An 18,507-nucleotide genomic window follows, 5' to 3' on the forward strand; every position below is an offset into this window, starting at 1 on the left:
CATTCCAGCCCTGCCCTGCACAGACACCCCCATCCCACCCTGACACCCCCCCAAACGCTGCTGGGGCTCTGTGGGGCTGTGCCCATTCCCTGGGCAGTGCCCAGCACCCTCCAACACCCCACAGAAACCTCTCTGGCACTTCCTTCAATTCTTCCTGGCCAGTTTTCCCTACTGAGCACCTAAGTCCATCCTGAGGTGCTGCTGGGTGCATCCCCCTGGCAGGGTGGAGGGGACACACTAATCCTGCTTTGCTGGAGGACAGCTTGGCTTTGCTGTCACCACCCAGTTTATCTGTGTGTCCCCTTGGCCACCATCCCAGAGCAGAGCCAATGGAATGACCCTGGGAGAGGCTTTCCATGCCAAGCCCCACTGATCCTGGCTGCTGGCTGCCAGCAAAGGCTGGAAGGAGGTAATTACCAGTGGATTTACACCCATCTTTTAAAATATTCTATTTTACTAAATAAAAGCAAGCATGCTTTGGTACTTCCCTCTTCTCAGCAACAAAAGAGCCACTGCACAGTTCCCCCCTCCCATGCCCAAATCCCACTGCTCTCAAACCCTGGCACCACTGACTTCTGTGGCAAAATGTTGAGGTTCATTTGAATAAAACTAATTCAACAATCATGACCACTGTACTGGAATAAATGACTGGATGTTCTACCCTCTCATTTTCATCAGTGATATATTTGGCTTCTAAATCAGGTTAATTAAAAATTGCTGTAGTTAATGTTGGATAAGCAGCAGTTTAACAGATTTTTTTTTTTTTTTTTTAGTCTACACAGAACTATGTTGTCATACCCAGGAATATCTAAAGCCTTTCAGCAATCAAGAATCTCCTTAGAAAGTTAGTTGCAGATGCAGTGATTGCAAGCAGAGCATTAATGATGAGGATCTTAAATCAGAAATATCCCTTCCCTCCAGTTCATTAGAAGATAACCATGTTTTTTCATTGCTCCACACTCTTCCTGTTTCCTCCTGACAATCTGGTCAGGGGTGCTAAACCAACTCCAGCTCATTTCTTGAACTGTATTTTTCCTAAAATTCTCCAGCTGTGTTTCTCCATGGGGTTTTACCTTCTTGGCACATGGTTTAGTGGAATCCCAGACTGGCTGGGGATCAAAGATCACCAAAAATCAAAGATCACCCCAGTTCCAGCCCTTGCCATGGGCACAGATGATGATGGCTGGGTGTGCCATTTTCACTTGGAAAAACCTTCAGCACCACCAGGTCCAACTGCCCCCCAGCACTGCTGAGGCCACCACTCACCCATGTCCCCAAGTGCCACATTTACACCTGGTTTAAAACCCTCCAGGCCTGGGGACTCAATTGGCCTTTCTCCTTTTTTTTTCTGGGTTTAGTTTCTGCCTGGCAGGACTCTTTCTCACTGTGGAATCTTTTGTTGTTCTGAAGGTGAGTTATGGCTGGTCTTGGATTCATTTCTGCTCAAATAAATACAATTTCTATCAAGGAAGCTTTAATAGCTTTGGATGCAAAAAGAAGCCCTGCTCTGCACTGTCTTCCACTCTGATCTCATAAACTTTGATAGGTGCTGACCTCCAGCAAGAAAATGTGTCCTTTCTATTTTAAGGCAAAGCAGAGATGGGAAAGGTGCAGGAAAATTAATGTGGTTTGCTCCTTTTTTTGGATATAGTGAAAAATAAGAAAGTAGCAGAATCTGGGGCAATTTGTGCCAGAAGAAACATGCCTGGAAATTCCCAGCACTCAAAATCCAGCAGGTTTAAAAATACATGAGACATTTTTTATTCAGCAGGGCCTGCTGTGATTGGACAAAGGGAAAGGTTTCAGACTGAAGGAGGGTTGATTTGGATTAGATATGAGGAAGACATTTCTTACAATGAGGGTGATAAAACAGCTGTGGCTGCCCCTGGACCCCTGACAGTGCCCAAGGCCAGGCTGGACAGGGCTTGGAGCACCTGGGACCTTTAAAAGGTCTTTTCTGGCTCAAAACTACTCCAGAATCCTGTAATTTTGGTTTTGAGCCTTTAGGATTTTTTTGTGGCTCTTCTTCATCCCCCAAATAATCCCAAATCAGGTCCCACATGGAAGCCAAAGCTGTGTTCCCCCATGCTGGTCCCTTGGGCACAAATCAAACAAGCAGGAATGATCTCAGGAGAGGTGAGAACACCAAAGCACCTGGCACCCTGCTCTGATTGTCCCCTGGAAAACCCAAGAGAGCTCCTGGGAATTCCTGTTCCTGCTGCTGCCATGCCTGTCCTGCCTCCTCACCCTGAATGAAAAATAACAGCAAGAGGCTCAAACCCACCTGACATGCAAATATCAGCAGCAGAAATAAAATACCTTTACTTTTTATGGATCTGCACGTGACAGGACTCTGCTGGGCTGGAGGCCTTGCAGTGGTGCAGGAGGAAAGAAAATGAGACCAAAAATATCGAATAAAATTTATTAGATTGCTGGTAGAAGAAATCCAAAGTTGTTTTGTGGCTTATTTTAATTTAATATCACCTCCACAATCGATAGGAGTAAGAAAGGCAGTGTTCATTTAATCTCCTCCCCAAGGAAAACACAGCACTCCAGTTGGCTGAGCTGCTTTAAAAATTACCACACAATAACTGTGCAAAGCAAAAAAGCACACAGGGCTGCATCAAGCAGGCATTTAAAAGCCATCTTTAATTTTTCATGCATCAAAATCATCTAAATAACACCCAAAGGATGACAACACACAAGTGCTGAGGCTCTGAAGGTTCTCATGAAATTCTTGAAAGAGAATTTGCTTCTCCTTGGCTACAGAGCCCATGCTTTGGTCCATGTCTCAGCCTCCCACCCACTGGGAGCTGGCACTTGGAACACTGAATTCCAGAAAGTGCCATTTCACCTCTCCAAGAGTCGTTTCATTGACCATTATCTGATCAAGGCCTTAATTGCTACAAGCAATTTTGAGCTTTCTGTGCTTTCTGCCACTGAGCCCCTGGAGAGCACTGCTTGTGAGGAAGGCTTCCAAATTTGAGTGATAAAGTTAAAATCTCAGGTGTGTAGTTAAATAGAAGTGTGTGATTTCACACGGTGAAGGGGTTTAAATTTGAGGTTTTTATAATATTGTAACAGGTATGGGACAAGATGGAGGATTTTGGGTGGTGTCTCTTTTGGTGTTCATCTTCCTTCTCCTTCGTGGGTTTCAGGAGTAGTTTCTGGTGGATCAGGCAGTGTCACACTGAAGGAAGTTAGTTATTAGGTCAAAAGTATAAATAATATGGGTGTTAACTCTCTATCAGACTGTTTAGCTTTAAAAGACCTTGTAGCAGCATTTTGCTCTTTTCCAGCAGGTTGCTAGAAGTGCTGCTGAACACTCTGTGCTTTTTAATAAGATTTAATAAACAACCAAGCCCAAGCATGAGAAAATCCATTTCCTTGGTGTATTTTTTAATCCCAGCTCTAAGTAAAAACAGAAGAAACTAAACCAAGCCACTAATTAAGTGGTGCAAAAGTCCCACCACTATTGCAGGTAAATAATGATGATTTGCTGCCCATGCCTGAAGCCTGGTGGATGTGGAGCTCAGGACATGAGGCAGTGGTGGCCTTGGCAGTTCTGGGGAAATGGTTGAACTCAGAGGGCTTTTCCAGCCTGATTCTGTGATTCTGTTTTACCAGCCCTCCCTCCAAACCCCATTAACCACTGTCCACCCCTTTGTTCTGCTGAGTGACAGCTTTGAAGCTGCAGCAGCCCCAGGAACATTTCTGCTTTATGATCACCTCCTCAGGTCAGCCAGATGGAGCCAAAGCATTTTCCCCTGCAAAAAAAACCACTTTCATGTTCTATTTTAAGCCCATCCAGCATTTCTCATTCTTTATTGCCCAGCCCTCAGAAACTCTTCAAAAATAGGATTTACAGGCACCTTCTCAGGACAAAAACATGAGGAACCTCATGCAGCTGTACATCCACTCCCTTTAGAGCAACTGGGAATTTATTCCTGCAGAAAAGCACATGCTGGGGAATGAATGTGCAGATTTGGTACTTGAGGAATTACCCCAGAAGGAGAAATGAGAGAGCAGGCACCATGTAGGCTCCCTGGCACAGCTCCACCAAAGCCTCCAGCAGCCAGACTTGCAGCAAAGGCTCTGAACACTGATTGCTGGGAGCTGTGGCACTGGGAAGAGTGTGCCTGGAGCCTGATGGAGAGGGGACTGAGGGAAAAGAGCTGACAGGACACCTGGGAACTTGTTCTGCATGGACAGCAGCCTCCAGAGATGAAGAGCCCCAGCATTTCCAAAAGGACCTGCAGCAGGGGTGAGCAAAGCCTGCTCATGGCATGAGCATGATCCTTCTGGAAGGATCTTCCCAGCCTGCCTGGCTCCTTTTGGGGAGCTGTTCCCAGGGAATATCCCCTGGCACATGGGATTTAGGGAGGTGACCTCTGAGCAGCTTCTCACACAGGGCATTGCCAGACCCTCCCTGCTCAGTGTGGGAACTCTCCCAAACACCTCTGGGTGAAGCCTGCTCTGCCAGCTCAGGGCAGGCAGGATGGGATAACCTTTCCTTTCTTCCCTCTGGATCACACTGATCCATCTGTGTGGTGGGACACATTTCCATGGCGAGTCCTACCCAAGCCTCTCCTTGGACAAGCAGCCAGGTAAATGCACCTGGAGCCCAGGGGCTGGAGCAGGTTTCATTTCCCACTGATCATCCCACATAACCACAGCTGCCCCATCACTCACTCACCACCTTGCCATGAAACTGTTCCAGCCCACTCCTGCTAAATGGATGTAAAAATAGAGGAAAAGCTGAAAGAAAGGGTGGGACTGTTCTGAACAGCAAGTTAATGGATGGTTGAGAATCCAGCATTTCTGAAGGCTCTGAGAATAATAAATACATTTGTTCCCATGAAAAAATGCCACCCCCTTATTACTGTTTCAAGCCTCATCAGCCCAAGACTGGAGCAGTCAAATGAATGTGAATGCACCAGACACAGCAACGGCTTTAAAAAAAGATTTGCTCTCACATTTGACAATCTCCCTCCTGGAGACCTTTTACAGTTGATTCTTTTTTCCCCTGAAGGGTCCTTCCCTTAATACAAACAGCAACTATTTCCTTGTTCATTACCCAGAGCCATGCAAGACCAACCTCCCACTGTCCCAGCTGCTCTAATCCCAGTGTCCAGCCTGGACACTTCCAGGGATCCAGGGGCAGCCACAGCTGCTCTGGACACCCACCCTGACAGGGAGGAATTCCCTCCAGCATCCCAGAACCCCAGCTCCACATGGCCAGCATGTGAAGACATCCCACAGGGGGAGGCAGGCTCCCCAGGAGGGAGGAGTGCAGCTCCTCCCTGGTGAGAGATGCCTGTGCCTCCTTCTGTCTCCCTCCTCTCCCTCCCCAGGATCACAGCTTGAGCCAGAGGGTGGTGAATTCCACTGCTGTGAAAGCACATGCTCCCGAAGGAATTTTCCTTATGGGTTATCCACGTTCTGCATGGCATGCAGAACACTTGGGTGAGGACAGACATCACCCATAACACAGCCAGAGAAACCCAACCACCCCAAAATCCCAACAGGACCAGGAATCTGTCAGGAAATACTTTCCTTTGATGCCCATTTCCTTTACACTGCACAGACTGCTAGGAAAGCACAGCTGGCAGTGCTGGGAGTGGCAGGGGTGCCTGTGGCATGGGGTGATGGAGAGAGAAGCTGCAGTCCTGGCAGGACTGTTTTTCTCCATCCACAGGGTGACAGTGTGGACACAGTGGGGTCCTGCCTGCCTGCAGGGGCTTTTCCCAGCTGGAGGCCAAGGACAAGGATGGGTGCTGGGGCTGCAGAATCCTGCCTGCTGGGAATCTGGCTGGGCAAGAGATGATTTTGCACAACTCTGAGCTCTTCCATGGCACTTTGTGTTGCACAGAGCTGGAAGCTGCTTCCTGCATCATGCCAGGAATTAGGAGACTTCATGAGCCCAAAAATGACAATGACAGAAGCACTGTTTAGCACACACATTCCCTTGATTTTCTCTTGCTCAGAACAAACTTGCTTTCAGACCTCTTTTTAAGGTTCAATACAGTTGCAAGCAGCTGGACAAAAGAGATTCTGATTTCAATTCCACCTCAGTTTTACTTCCCACCTACATCCAAAACAAACCTCCCAGGCCTTATTGCAGCTGCCTGGGTATGGGATGCATTTGGATGAGCAAAACTCATCCTGAAAACCAGGAGCAACTGTCCAAAAATATTAGAGAGATTGTTGATTGCTTGGTGCACACACTATAAATAAACCAGAGTGACAGAACTTGTCAGACTGTCAGTCAACATCACTTCTGGACCAGAGACATGTGTCATCTCCTCCCCTGTGTTCAGACAAGGCTCTGTGGGAAAGAACTTCTGGAAATGCTTTAGGTTGTGCAATATTGATTCTCCTTGCAGTGATTTACTTCATTCTGCATTTGAAGAATCAGAAGTAAGATATGAACAGCCCCTACTGATAAAATAAAAGGGTTTGTTGCTCCACAGAAAGTGGAAGCCTGAGATAAAGAAGCTCCCTTGCAGTTTTTATTTTAATACTCACTTGTGGCTCAACCTTATCCAGCTCGTGAAAAGCAACTGCCTTCCTAGACCCTGGAAATGGGAATTTGTCCCTCTTTTCTCTCTACCATCATCTCTTTTTTCTGCCAAGTTGGTGTTTGCAACAACTGGGTACAAAACAGAATCCTGGAACGGTCTGGATTGAAAGAAGTGATGGTAAAAAGCTCATTGCTTTTAATTTTTCTTAATCAAAATGCTTGAATTGAATTTGTCAGGTTTGGAATTGCCTTAAAAAATGGTATTCCAGGTGTGTGGCCAAAGCCAAGATGCCCAGCACTGCCCTGAACATGGTCAATGATTAACACAACAGCAACTGTCTGGTAATTAATCAATTAATCAGTAGTCAATCAATTAATTGACTAATTAAGTCTCTCTATAGCACAAACATTGTTCTGGCTCCTATCTCTGCTTTTTACACTCCACTTTGTCCTCTGGCACTGGCAGCATCCTCCTGATTTCATCCTTGATTCACACCCTTAAACAGCATCTCTGGGGATACCAAATTTCCTATTCCAGCTCATTTTAGTAATAGGCAACTCCAAACCAGCCAAAAAAGCAATTACAAAGGGCCAGTTTCAAAGTATGAGCACAGTGATTTTCACTGGCAAAGATAAACATTCCAAACAATAAAATATTTAGGGTTACAAGAAGAGGCCAAACTCAAGGAAGACTCAGGCTTAGGGATCACAACAGCCTCAGATATTGAAATTTTTAAATGCTCATTAACTTTCAAATGTCCATATGGTATTTTGGACATTTTGGCCTCAGACCAGAGAAATGAACTGCTCTCAAATCCATTGGCTATGGACAAACACAGCAGCAGATGGAGCACACAGAGAATATTAACAAAAGCAGGTTTTGGGTGTTAAAAGGCTTAATGGGTCTCTCACATACATTTGGGCCAGGAGATTGGATTCAAATTGTGCTTGGGGGAAGTGAGAATCCCTAATATTTGAACTGGCAAAACTCCACAGTGCTGTTTAAAAAATGGCTCTGGTGGCAATAAAATCTGATTTCACCAGTTGGAAGAGCACAGGTTCTGTCAGGAAGGCAGCAGGGATACAGTGATCCCACAAAGATCCAAAAACCTCAAGGTTTTTGATATTGATTTTCCAGCCAAGAGTGGGATGAGATTCCCTGACCAGCTCCTGCCCAACCCACCAAAATCCAGGGGGGAAGAACAGCACTGGAACCATGGGGCTGTGCTGCATTTGCTACTGCTGGTTCATAAAGTGAATTTTTCAACCCCTAAAGAACTGTTATAAACCATGTTCATGCCCTGTAATCCCTCTCCTAAAAAAATCCCCACAAACCAAACTAATTTCTGGGAATACTTGAATTAGAGTTATGTTTTTGCACCAGGTGTTCTGGTAGAGCATCTCATCAGAAAGGTTGGGAAGAAAAACAACAAATACAAAAAAGCAAATAGAAATCCCTTCCCTCCACCCTGTAAATATTTTATTCCTTACAAAAAGCCTGGAAGAAACTCCAAACATAATAAACCTCACAGCTGAGGGGTGACAGCATGAGATGTTTTAGCACAGTTTTCATTTGCTTGATTTAGATTTGGGATTTCTGGCCCAACTCAGCAAAGCAATTACTAGTTAAGTAAATTACATTTTATCATAGAGGTGCATCCTCCTGGTTGCTCAAGCAGGTAAAAAGTGATAAATTCATGGCATCTCCTCTTTTGCTTGTTTTTGACACAGGGAAGCAGGCAGGCTTGTTTAAAAAAATCCCAATATGTGTTTGGGGCAATTATTTCACCTGGATAACTGGGGCTCTCAGGATGGATGGCAGATGGACAGCAGGGGAGGAGGATGGAAAATTTCTTCATGGAAAGGATTGTCCAGGCTGCCCAGGGAAGTGTGGAGTCCCCATTCCTGGAGGGATTTAAAAACCCTCAAAGGAGACTTGCAGGGCCAGGGGGAATTAAAGCTCCTTGGGGCCCTTCATTTTGGAAGAGCATGTTGGGCTGTGTTTAGGGAATAGCTGTGACTTTAACACCCTCCAAGGATTTGGGGATTTGGGGGGATTCTGTGCTGTGCTCCTAACAATGCTCTCAGGAATGCAATCCAGGATCTGCCTTCTCAGCAGAAACATGGGGACCTGCAAATCCAAAATGAGTCATCACACTGCAGGTAGTGAGGCTGCCTTAAAAATAACACACCCAGAGTGGCTGGGAAACAGCAAAAAGGACCAGCAGGTCCCCCCAGGAGTAGAAATTAGAGTAATGGGCTGGAAAAGGGAGAGGAAAAAGAGAAATGCTCAGGAGTTAAAGGAGTGAAAGGCAAGAGGTCAAGCAAAATTAAATCAGAGGGTTCACATCAGCCCCCTTCTGTATTGGGGGCTGCTGGGTTGAAAAATCAGCTTAGAAAAGGGAAGATGACTAATTATGGCTTGGGACTCAGAATATCAGCAGGGTCAGTTTCACCAGCAGAACCTGAGGGATGATTTAAGTGAGGAGTGCAGATAAGGAGAGGGAAGAGGCATCCAGAGGAGTCTCTCAGCTGGACTTACAAACTGTTACCACAAAAACCAACAGTATAAAACTGCCATTAATTCATGGCATCAAACAGACTTCATAAAGTATTGTTTGAGGCCCTTGGAAAATAGCAATATATACACATAAATATGGGTTATGGAGAGAATCACTGAATGGATGGTGGAAGGGAACATCCCAAAACACCTGGCATGTTTTGTCCCCTGCCTAAACATGTTAACAGGAGCAGTTGAGAAATAAAGACTTGGCTGAGGCTGTGTCTACATTTAAAATAACTAAAATAGGTAAAATAAGGCAAGTTTGCATTTATGCTGGTACAGCACATGGTCCCTCACCAGTGCTACTGTAGGAAGTGGTGCTGCTTTCCCTTCTGCTCCCCTGAAATCCTCCTCTGCCTGGATTTGTGCCTCCCACTCCATCTCAGCATGCTGGAGACCTCCACAAAGTCCTGGTCTGCTTCCAAGCAGGGCAAGCTGAAGCAGCATCTATTTTATTGGACAGGGTTATTTGAAAAGCTCTGTGTAAAGAATGCATTTCAATTATTCTAAACCCTCAGCTCCATAAGACACTGAGCCAATTCCTCATCTCCAAGCTCTTCATGGGTTCCCACCCTGCCCAGGCTGTCTGGAGAGGCTGTGGCTGCTCTGGCAGTGTCCAGTGCATGGTGACACCTTGGGTGTCCTTGCTGGCACTAAGTGACTCCTTTTGGCCAAACACCCACCAGGCAGCTGGTCAGGCAGTGCTCCTGGTCAATGGTAATGAACTTGTGCAGATTTCCAGGACAAAATCCAAGCATTACTATTAATTTGTCCCAGGGACTGTCCTGCAGGGTCTCCTCACCATGATAAATTGAGGGAAACCAGGACTGAGCATCAGATTCATTCCCCAGGTGGGATTCACCCCCTGCTTCCCCAGGTCACCCATGGCTCAAATCTAACCTGTTGTCCTTAAATAATGAAAATGAGACCTGAGATCCAAAATCCAGCTGAAGTCAAGCAGTGCCCCAGCACTGCCATCAGGAACTGGGATTTCTGCCCCAATCATTTCCAAAAATTACAGGACCAATGGCAAAGAAATTGAGAAAGATAGCAAGAACAAAAAGACTCTATTTTAGCATTTAATTTTCAGCAAAACAAATTAATGAGAACTCTATTAGAAATCTGGAATTCTCTAAATTTACGTTGGAAGCATTTCAAGAAATGTATACGAGTTCAAAGTATCACAGAATCACAGATGGTTTGGGTTGGAAGGGACCTTAAAGCTCATCCAATTCCAGCCCCCTGGAGTGGGCAGGGACACCTTCCACTGTGCCAGGCTGCTCCCAGCCCCATCCAACCTGCACACCTCCAGAGATGGGCAGCCACAGCTTGGAAAATGCATCAGACTTGCAAATGTCAAGGAGGAGAAATGACCTGAGGCCAGTTTGTCACTGTCAAAGCTCTGGCTGAATAAGTTTTAAAAAATGCATGAAGACAATCATCTCTTTTTGCAGCAGGTTTTTCTCCCTATCAAAAATAAACTAACACACAAATAGCTCAAGAGTTTTAACCTAAAATAACTTTATAAAGGGCTCTCACAGGGTGTAAGCCACAACTAAAAATGCTTTTAATGCCATAAAATAGGAAGCAATGTTTTATAACAGAACATTTTGTATAAAATTCCAAAGTTGGAATTGAGTTGAAGGGACCTTAAAAGATATCTCATTTCAACCCCCAGCCATTTTTCCCAATATCCCATCTAACTAAAGACATTCCATGATCATATTCTTGTGAGTTGCAGTGCATGCACAAAGCAGGGGAAAAAAAGTTCAGTGTTGAGAACTGTTATCAGTCACACAGCAAGCTGCTGGAGAAATTTACTGCAATGAATACAGGCAGGCTTTGGGATCCAAAACAAGTGTTTGATCACAGTGCCTTGGACTGGTCCAGGGTTATCAGCCAGTGGAGGGAAGGAATTCCCAGAATGGTTCTATTTAACAGCAGAAGTGTTTCAGGAAGAGAATTATTGTGGGTATGATGTCACACATTCCAGAGAACATTTAGATGTGCTTGCTAAAAGGAAAGAATGGAATGGAAGGAATAGAAGAGATTAGAATGGAATTGTTCAGTTGGAAGGGATCTACAACAATCAGTCCAGCTGCAAACTGGGTTCAGTTCATAAACTGATATCTGCAGCTTCAGTTCACCCTGCAGGAACCTGAAAAACTGGAGAATAAAAGATGTTTAGGAGAACAGCTCTGGGAAACTCCCCTCTCCTCAAAGGTAAGAGCAACAGCACCATCCTGGGAAGTCCATCCCACACACACAGAGTCCATACCCCAGCAGGATCCACTTATGTGCTCCTCTTCCCATTCCATTCCATTCCATTCCATTCCATTCCATTCCATTCCATTCCATTCCATTCCATTCCATTCCATTCCATTCCATCCCATCCCATCCCATCCCATCCCATCCCATCCCATCCCATTCCATTCCATTCCATTCCATTCCATTCCATTCCATTCCATTCCATTCCATTCCATTCCATTCCATTCCATTCCATCCCATCCCATCCCATCCCATCCCATCCCATCCCATCCCATCCCATCCCATTCCATCCCATTCCATTCCATTCCATTCCATTCCATTCCATTCCATTCCATTCCATTCCATTCCATTCCATTCCATTCCATTCCATTCCATTCCATTCCATCCCATCCCATTCCATTCCATCCCATTCCATCCCATCCCATTCCATCCCATTCCATTCCATTCCATTCCATTCCATTCCATTCCATTCCATTCCATTCCATTCCATTCCATTCCATTTCCTTCTGTTCCATTCCATCCCATCCCGTTCCATTCCATTCCATTCCATTCCATTCCATTCCATTCCATTCCATTCCATTCCATTCCATTTCCTTCTGTTCCATTCCATCCCATCCCATTCCATTCCATTCCATTCCATTCCATTCCATTCCATTCCATTCCATTTCCTTCTGTTCCATTCCATCCCATCCCATCCCATCCCATCCCATCCCATCCCATCCCATCCCATCCCATCCCATCCCATCCCATCCCATCCCATCCCATCCCATCCCATCCCATCCCATCCCATCCCATCCCGTTGTGTCTTTCTCTTCTCCCTGTATCTGGTAGAGCCCCATCCCAAAGAGCCAAGGCAAACACCCCACCCTGACTCACCACAGGATGCCCTGGCCAAACCCAAACTGTGACATGTGGCAGGTCCCCTCCAGCCCCTGAGGATCAAGGAATATCCATCTCTGCAGTCACAGCTATTCACAGTCACTCACCTCTCCAGCTGCAAATTCCAGGCTCTTCACAGCCCATCCTCACCCTCCTGAAACGTCTCCTCTCATCACTACAACCCTCTCAGTCTACTGAAAGCCCAGTATTTTAATCCTGCAATATTAAAGACGATTCCAGCAGGCACTTCAAAAGAGAAGGAGCCAATAAGAAACAAACAGTTTGAGGTCAGGGTCTTTCCCTGCTCAGCTCTCAGAATAAAGAGGTGAGATTCCTTCCCCCTTCGATTCCTCTGTGCAAATTTTAATTGCTTTTCTGACATCTACAGAATGTAATCTTCTTCCTGTGTTGTTCCTAGGATTAGGGCAGGACGAAGGTAAAGCTATTTTTGATTAATATGGAAATCAGAAATTACTTTCCAGAGAAAACTGAGGACTGTTCCTAATGCTGCTTTATCTTTGGGGAATTACAAATCTGAAGAGTAACAAGAGTGAGCTGGCAGCTCACTGAGTCTTCCAACCTTTGCAAAAGATGTTTAAGGTCTTTCAAAAATCTCTTCTGATGGAAATATGTGATTAATATAGTTAAGGGAGTGTTCAAGCTGGAGACAAAGAGAGTTAAATCCCCACAGAACAGAGAACATCAGTTTATCTGGGGGAAGAAAAAAAAAAGGTGGAGAGGCCACATGCTGCAAAGAAATCTTCCTATGTTTGAGGAGAAATTTAGTAGTTAATTTAATGGTTTAATTTGTTCCCAATTCAAAGCTGTTCTTGCTGAAATACAAATACCCTTCATGACCATTCAGCTGAATTCCTACTGGGTGAAAATGTGAAGAATCTGGAGGCATCCAGCTCCTTCTATTTGTGTGAAGGGAAGAATTTGGAGGGAAATAAATAAGTACAAGGGGATGGAGTGAAAGGACAAAAGGGAATGAAATCAAACTGAATGAGGGTGGGTCTAATGGGATATTAGGAAGGAATTCTTCCCTGGAGGGTGGGCAGGGCTGGCACAGGTGCCCAGAGCAGCTTTGGCTACCCCTGGATCCCTGGCAGTGTCCAAGGCCAGGCTGGACAGGTTTTGGAACAACCTGGGACAGTGGAAGGTGTCCCTGCCATGGCAGGGGTGGAATGGGATCAGCTTTAAGCCCTTCCTAACTCAAACCAGTCTGGGATTCTGGGATTCTGCACCTGGGGATAAAGACTCAAAGCCATGTCAGCAGTCCTGTCTTCCTGCCAGGAATGCCTGCAGGAGGAGGAAACTGGAGATGATTTAGGAGGAAAAAGGGACATCCTGGCAGGCCTAAGCCTGGAGAGTTCCCTGTTCCCACAGAGCCACGTGTGTTCACTGAATAATGGGATGCCTGTGGAAAACCAACCATGTATTGTACTAGTTTTTAATGTTATCATTGGATGCATGAGATTAATGGGATTTTCAAATGGAATGGCAGCACTTCAGCTATGCCTGGAAACAAAGGCATTGACTGCCTACCAGAGAGGAGTGAAAAGGAGACAACTGCATTTTATCTTGAAAGCCCTCAGACACTTTCAAACAGACCCAGGAATCAAAAGCTCTGTGTAAAGAGAGGAAAAGCCCTTCAGGACCTGTTGGGCCACGCTCCCATTTTTAAAAATGATAAGATGTGGGAGTAAGATATTTAGTGTAAAGATACAATGTGGGAGCACGAGGCTTGACATGTCCAAAATTGATTTAGATGTGGGAAAATACTGAAGCCTGCAAACTCAGAGGTTCAGCTTTGTGTGCTGGAGAGAAAAAATACACAGTGGCATTGTCAGGTTCAGTGGGGATCCAGCAGTACAATGGGTTTATACATGTACATGTACATATACATATAGATATAAATATACATATACATGTACATATACAGTAATCCCCCATTGTCCTGTCCCTCCATCCCTGTCCCCAGTCCCTCTCCAGCTCTCCTGGAGCCCCTTTAGCCCTGGCAGGGGCTCTGAGGTGTCCCTGGATCCTTCTCCTCTCCAGGTGAGCTCCCCCAGCTCTCCCAGCCCTGGAGCAGCTCTGTGCCTCCTCTGGACCCTCTCCATGAGCTCCAGGTGCTCCTGCTCTGCAGGTGGGGTCTCACCTGAGCCCAGGGGCAGAATCCCCCCTTCCTGCTGCCCAGGCTGTGGGATCAGCCCAGGGCATGGGGGATCTGGGCTGCTGGAGCACGTGGCCGGATTCTCCCGCAGGAATACAAATTACACAATTACAACATTATTTTAGCAGTTGGCCATGGTGACATTCCCTGCTGTTAGGTGACTCTGGTCCTGCCAGGATAGATTAGCAAGGCTCACCAAACATTTTGTTTGGATAAGGAACAGCTGAAGGGCACTGCCTCCTTATTCTATTAAAAGCGCCGCGGGAACTCGGTAACATTTTCCTGTTGATCTCCACTGCTCTGATAAATGGAAACCTCATCCCTTCCTCCAGGAGGAGAGGAGACATTTTTAGGAAGGGAAACCAATTTCCTCCCAGTGTTATTGAGTTAAAACAAGGCAGTTCAGTTTCCAAAGGTACTGAGGTCGTTTTGCTACTGTCCCACCGAGCATTCGCTGAGCTGTCGGAACATCCTTCGGGAACGGAGGCAGAGGAACTTCAGCTCTGCAGGCAAATTCCTACAGATCATGTGCTCCAGCAGGGAGGGCAGGGTCAGAACATGCATCCTGACAGTGATGGAACACATCTGAATGCACAGAGCTTAGAACAAGTACTGCTGAGCAGTCCTCAGCACACCAGGAGCGAGAGAAAGGAAAAAAAGCCAACCAGAGATGAACAATCCTTCTCGTTATCAACATTTCATTTAGTATCTTAGTTGCTTAAACCCAATTATATCCAGAAAAGACAACTGTGAATGAAGAGGATCTAAGCAACCCCAGATAATGGGAGAAGATAAAAACCCACTCCAAGAGTAATGACCTGATTTGGCATTCATCAGTCGTTCGGTAATGAGCAAACGCTGATTTCAAATCTAAATTCATGTCAAATGCTTCTGGATAAAATTAACTCTGAGCATATTTCAAAACACCCTTTCAAAGTGTCGCTGCTGCTTCCTCCTTTCCCCTCCAGCAGACCAGAATCTCTCCTCTCCACAGCTCCTGCTGCTCCTCCTTCCAGCACTTGCCACATCTTTTCAGACATGGAATTGCCCAAGGCCAGGTTGGACCTGGGATGATGGAAAGTGTCCCTGCCCACACTGGGATGCTTGGACTAGATGGCCTTTAAAGACCCTTCCAGCCCAATCTCTCCTGTGATTTTATGACTGAAATATCCCTAATGAGCAGGGACACCCCACCCTCTGCCACTTCCCAGTGTCCTGACCCTGCCCTCAGCAGAGGAACACCCTTGGCACATCACACATACAGAGAATTTGCATTCCATGCAGGAAGAGACAGCCTCGTGTTTTGGTTTTATATTACACAATAATTCAGGGCTTTAAAAGTGCAGCACAAGTGAAGACAGGCAGGGGTGTCTCCCAAGCAGAGGGATGAACTTCTCTGCAGGTAAAGCAGGTGTGTGTCAGCAGGAGACTGAAAAGGGAGGGGGAATCTCCCCTGTGTCCTGCATCAGCAGCTCCTGTGTGAGCCTCATCTCCCTCTGATCCATCACTGCCTTTACTCTTTGGCCTTACACGTGTTTTTCACACAGGCTGTACAATCTGTGACTGGCACTGATCTGATTTAAACCACTGATTATTTATTTCCCAAGAAACTGGCAGTGGAGGAGATTTGTTGTCAGTGGTAGCAGTGAACAGATCCAAACACACTGCTTTTTGCTTCACAAAAACATGGAAATGTTTAGGTTGGAAAAGACCTCAAAGATCATCAAGTCCAACTGTTCCCCCAGCACTGCCAAGACCACCACTGCCCCATGTCCCCAAATGTCACATCCCCATGGCTTTAAACCCTCTCAGGGATGGGGACTCCACCACTGTCCTGGGCAGTCACTGCTAGGGCAGAACAACACTTGCCATGTAGAAATTTTCCCAATATCCCATCTAAATCTCCCCTGGCCCAGCCAGGGTGATGGAGAATTGTGGTCAAAGCTCTCACCACCATCAAAGTGTTTGCCAAGACCACAGAACACCTTTCAGACAGCAAATTCCCTTAATTCTGGCTGTGTGAAAAGGCTGGCACCAAAAAAAAAAAAAAAAAAAAAAATCCTCTAAGCCTGCAAAGTGTTCATGGGAAGGGGTTACAAGAACAAAAATATTGTGGGCCAGGTGGAAGACAGGACTCAAACCCAGCAGCCTCCAGAGGAGCTCAGTGTCCTTTTTTCCCACTGCTCCCTATGATTTCACTACTTTTTGACCTTAAAGAACCCTGAAGCTTGTAGGTAATCCAGCTGTGATGAGATTTCCTGCTCCTTGATGTAACATTTGAAGCTGCTGTTGGGTTTGTAGATGGATCCTTTCATATGTCTGAAGCTGCTTTTTTTCTGGGGTTTTTTTGAGGATGAAGGGCACCCAGTGGACACCTGGCAGGGAGTGCACAATCTTCAGAATAATCATTCTGCAAAAGCAGGAAAGATCTGACAACAAAGGCTGTTTCTTGAGCCATTCCTCCACTGACTTTTTGTACTCTGGACAATCAGGCTGTGAATCAAGAAGTGGCTTCTCCAACTTCAGCTTTTCCTGAAGGGGAATTTAAAGTTCTTTACTCCCTAACAAAAAACTCAAGTGGTGTCTCCTGTGAACCTGAGCCATCCTGTCCAAACAATATTTCAGATTGTGTTCCTCTCTTCACAGACATCAGGGATGCCAATCCATCAGCTGAAGCTCTTAGGGAGTAGAAGTACAGGAGTTTTCTCACAATCCTCTGTTACTTTTCCACTGACTGTCTCCAGCATCTGCCCTGTCACTTGCACTGAAAACTTCATCCCTGTCTTCAGCTGCTGGTGGGAGATTCCAAACTCTTTGTGTGCAACATCCTTAAACTCAGCCTTCCCCACCCTTCCAGCAGCCAGAGCTTCTCACACCTCCACTATCAAAAGAGTTTTTCCTTCAACCTTGACTAAAGTTTTGCTATTCTACCACTGCCTACTCCAAATACTGCTGGAAAGATCATTTCCTCAGCATGTCTTTTTCCTTTTAGCAATGTCACCAACTCTCTTTCCTCTACCAAAAGTAAGGAATTTGTGCTTCTTTCAAGGTTCTCCATCACCTAATCCTCACTCACCACCCTTTTTCCACAGTAAAGCAGCAACTCCTTGGTTCCCCCTGCACCCCAGCCTTGCTTGTGCTGCTCTCTCAGGGCATGTCAAAACCAACTTTGTGTGCTCCATTTCCCAATAGGAAGACCCAGAAATCCTCCTAAATACCCAACACCTCTTCCAAAGACTCCTTTGACTGGACACTTCCCAAAAGTGACTCCAGGCTCCTCTTCTCTCAGCCTCTAGGGCAAGGCCTGGCTTTGCTCTGTGTGGGGTGTTGCCTGAAGTAGATGTTGAAGAACAACCCCAAATCCTGAAGTCCCACTAAAAATACAGGAGAGCTGCTATTCCAGAACCCCCCACACCCTCTGGTCAGTGCTGCAGGAACATAGAGGGTAAAACCACAGGTTGTAAGCACAGAGTGTGTGTTGTGTCAAGGTTCCTACAGGCACTGCCAGTTCTGGGAGGGTCACAACATCCCTGGAGTCCAACACCACTAAAATCCACTCAGGGGAGGTTTGGAGGGCTAAAATCCATGCAGGGGAGTTTTGGAGGGGTAAAGTGATCTGCAAAAGCTCATTCAGCAGCCACAACCTGAGCAGAACCTTAATCCATCATCCACCCTCACCTGCCCCAAACAAGCTCCTCTTATCAGCCTGGCTTTTAATACACCAGCTAAGATATTGACTGTAAAACATTTCTTTATTTTCCCAGCCTCAAACTGCTGCAGCAAAAGCAATAATCCACCTGTATCCCCAGCATCCAGGAGGAAACACTCCTGAGATCCATCAGTTTGTACATGAGTTTGTTCAGTGATGCCCAGGAGGAACCTGGGGTCATGAATACCAAAAAAAAAAAAAAAAAAAAAGAAAAAAGGAAAAAAGTAAAGAAAAGAAAAGTAGGTCAAGCAATTCACATTTGCTGAAAAGGACAAAGAACACTGCAGATTTTTTATTACCTTATGCAATTGCTACCAAATATCTGAAGCATCCTTTTTATCTGATTCAAATCCCACATGAGTAATCCATGATTAAATTTAGTGGGTGTG

General features: G+C 45.8%; 1 protein-coding gene across 4 annotated transcripts in view; it reads right to left on the reverse strand.

Annotated features, from left to right (window-relative positions):
- FAM168A (family with sequence similarity 168 member A) overlaps positions 1 to 18,507 on the reverse strand; it is a 118,403-nt gene that overhangs the window by 15,054 nt on the left and 84,842 nt on the right. The gene's annotated exons all lie outside the window — the stretch shown is intronic.

This window comes from Erithacus rubecula (genome assembly GCF_903797595.1).
Source record: "Erithacus rubecula genome assembly, chromosome: 1".
Lineage (NCBI taxonomy): Eukaryota > Metazoa > Chordata > Aves > Passeriformes > Muscicapidae > Erithacus > Erithacus rubecula.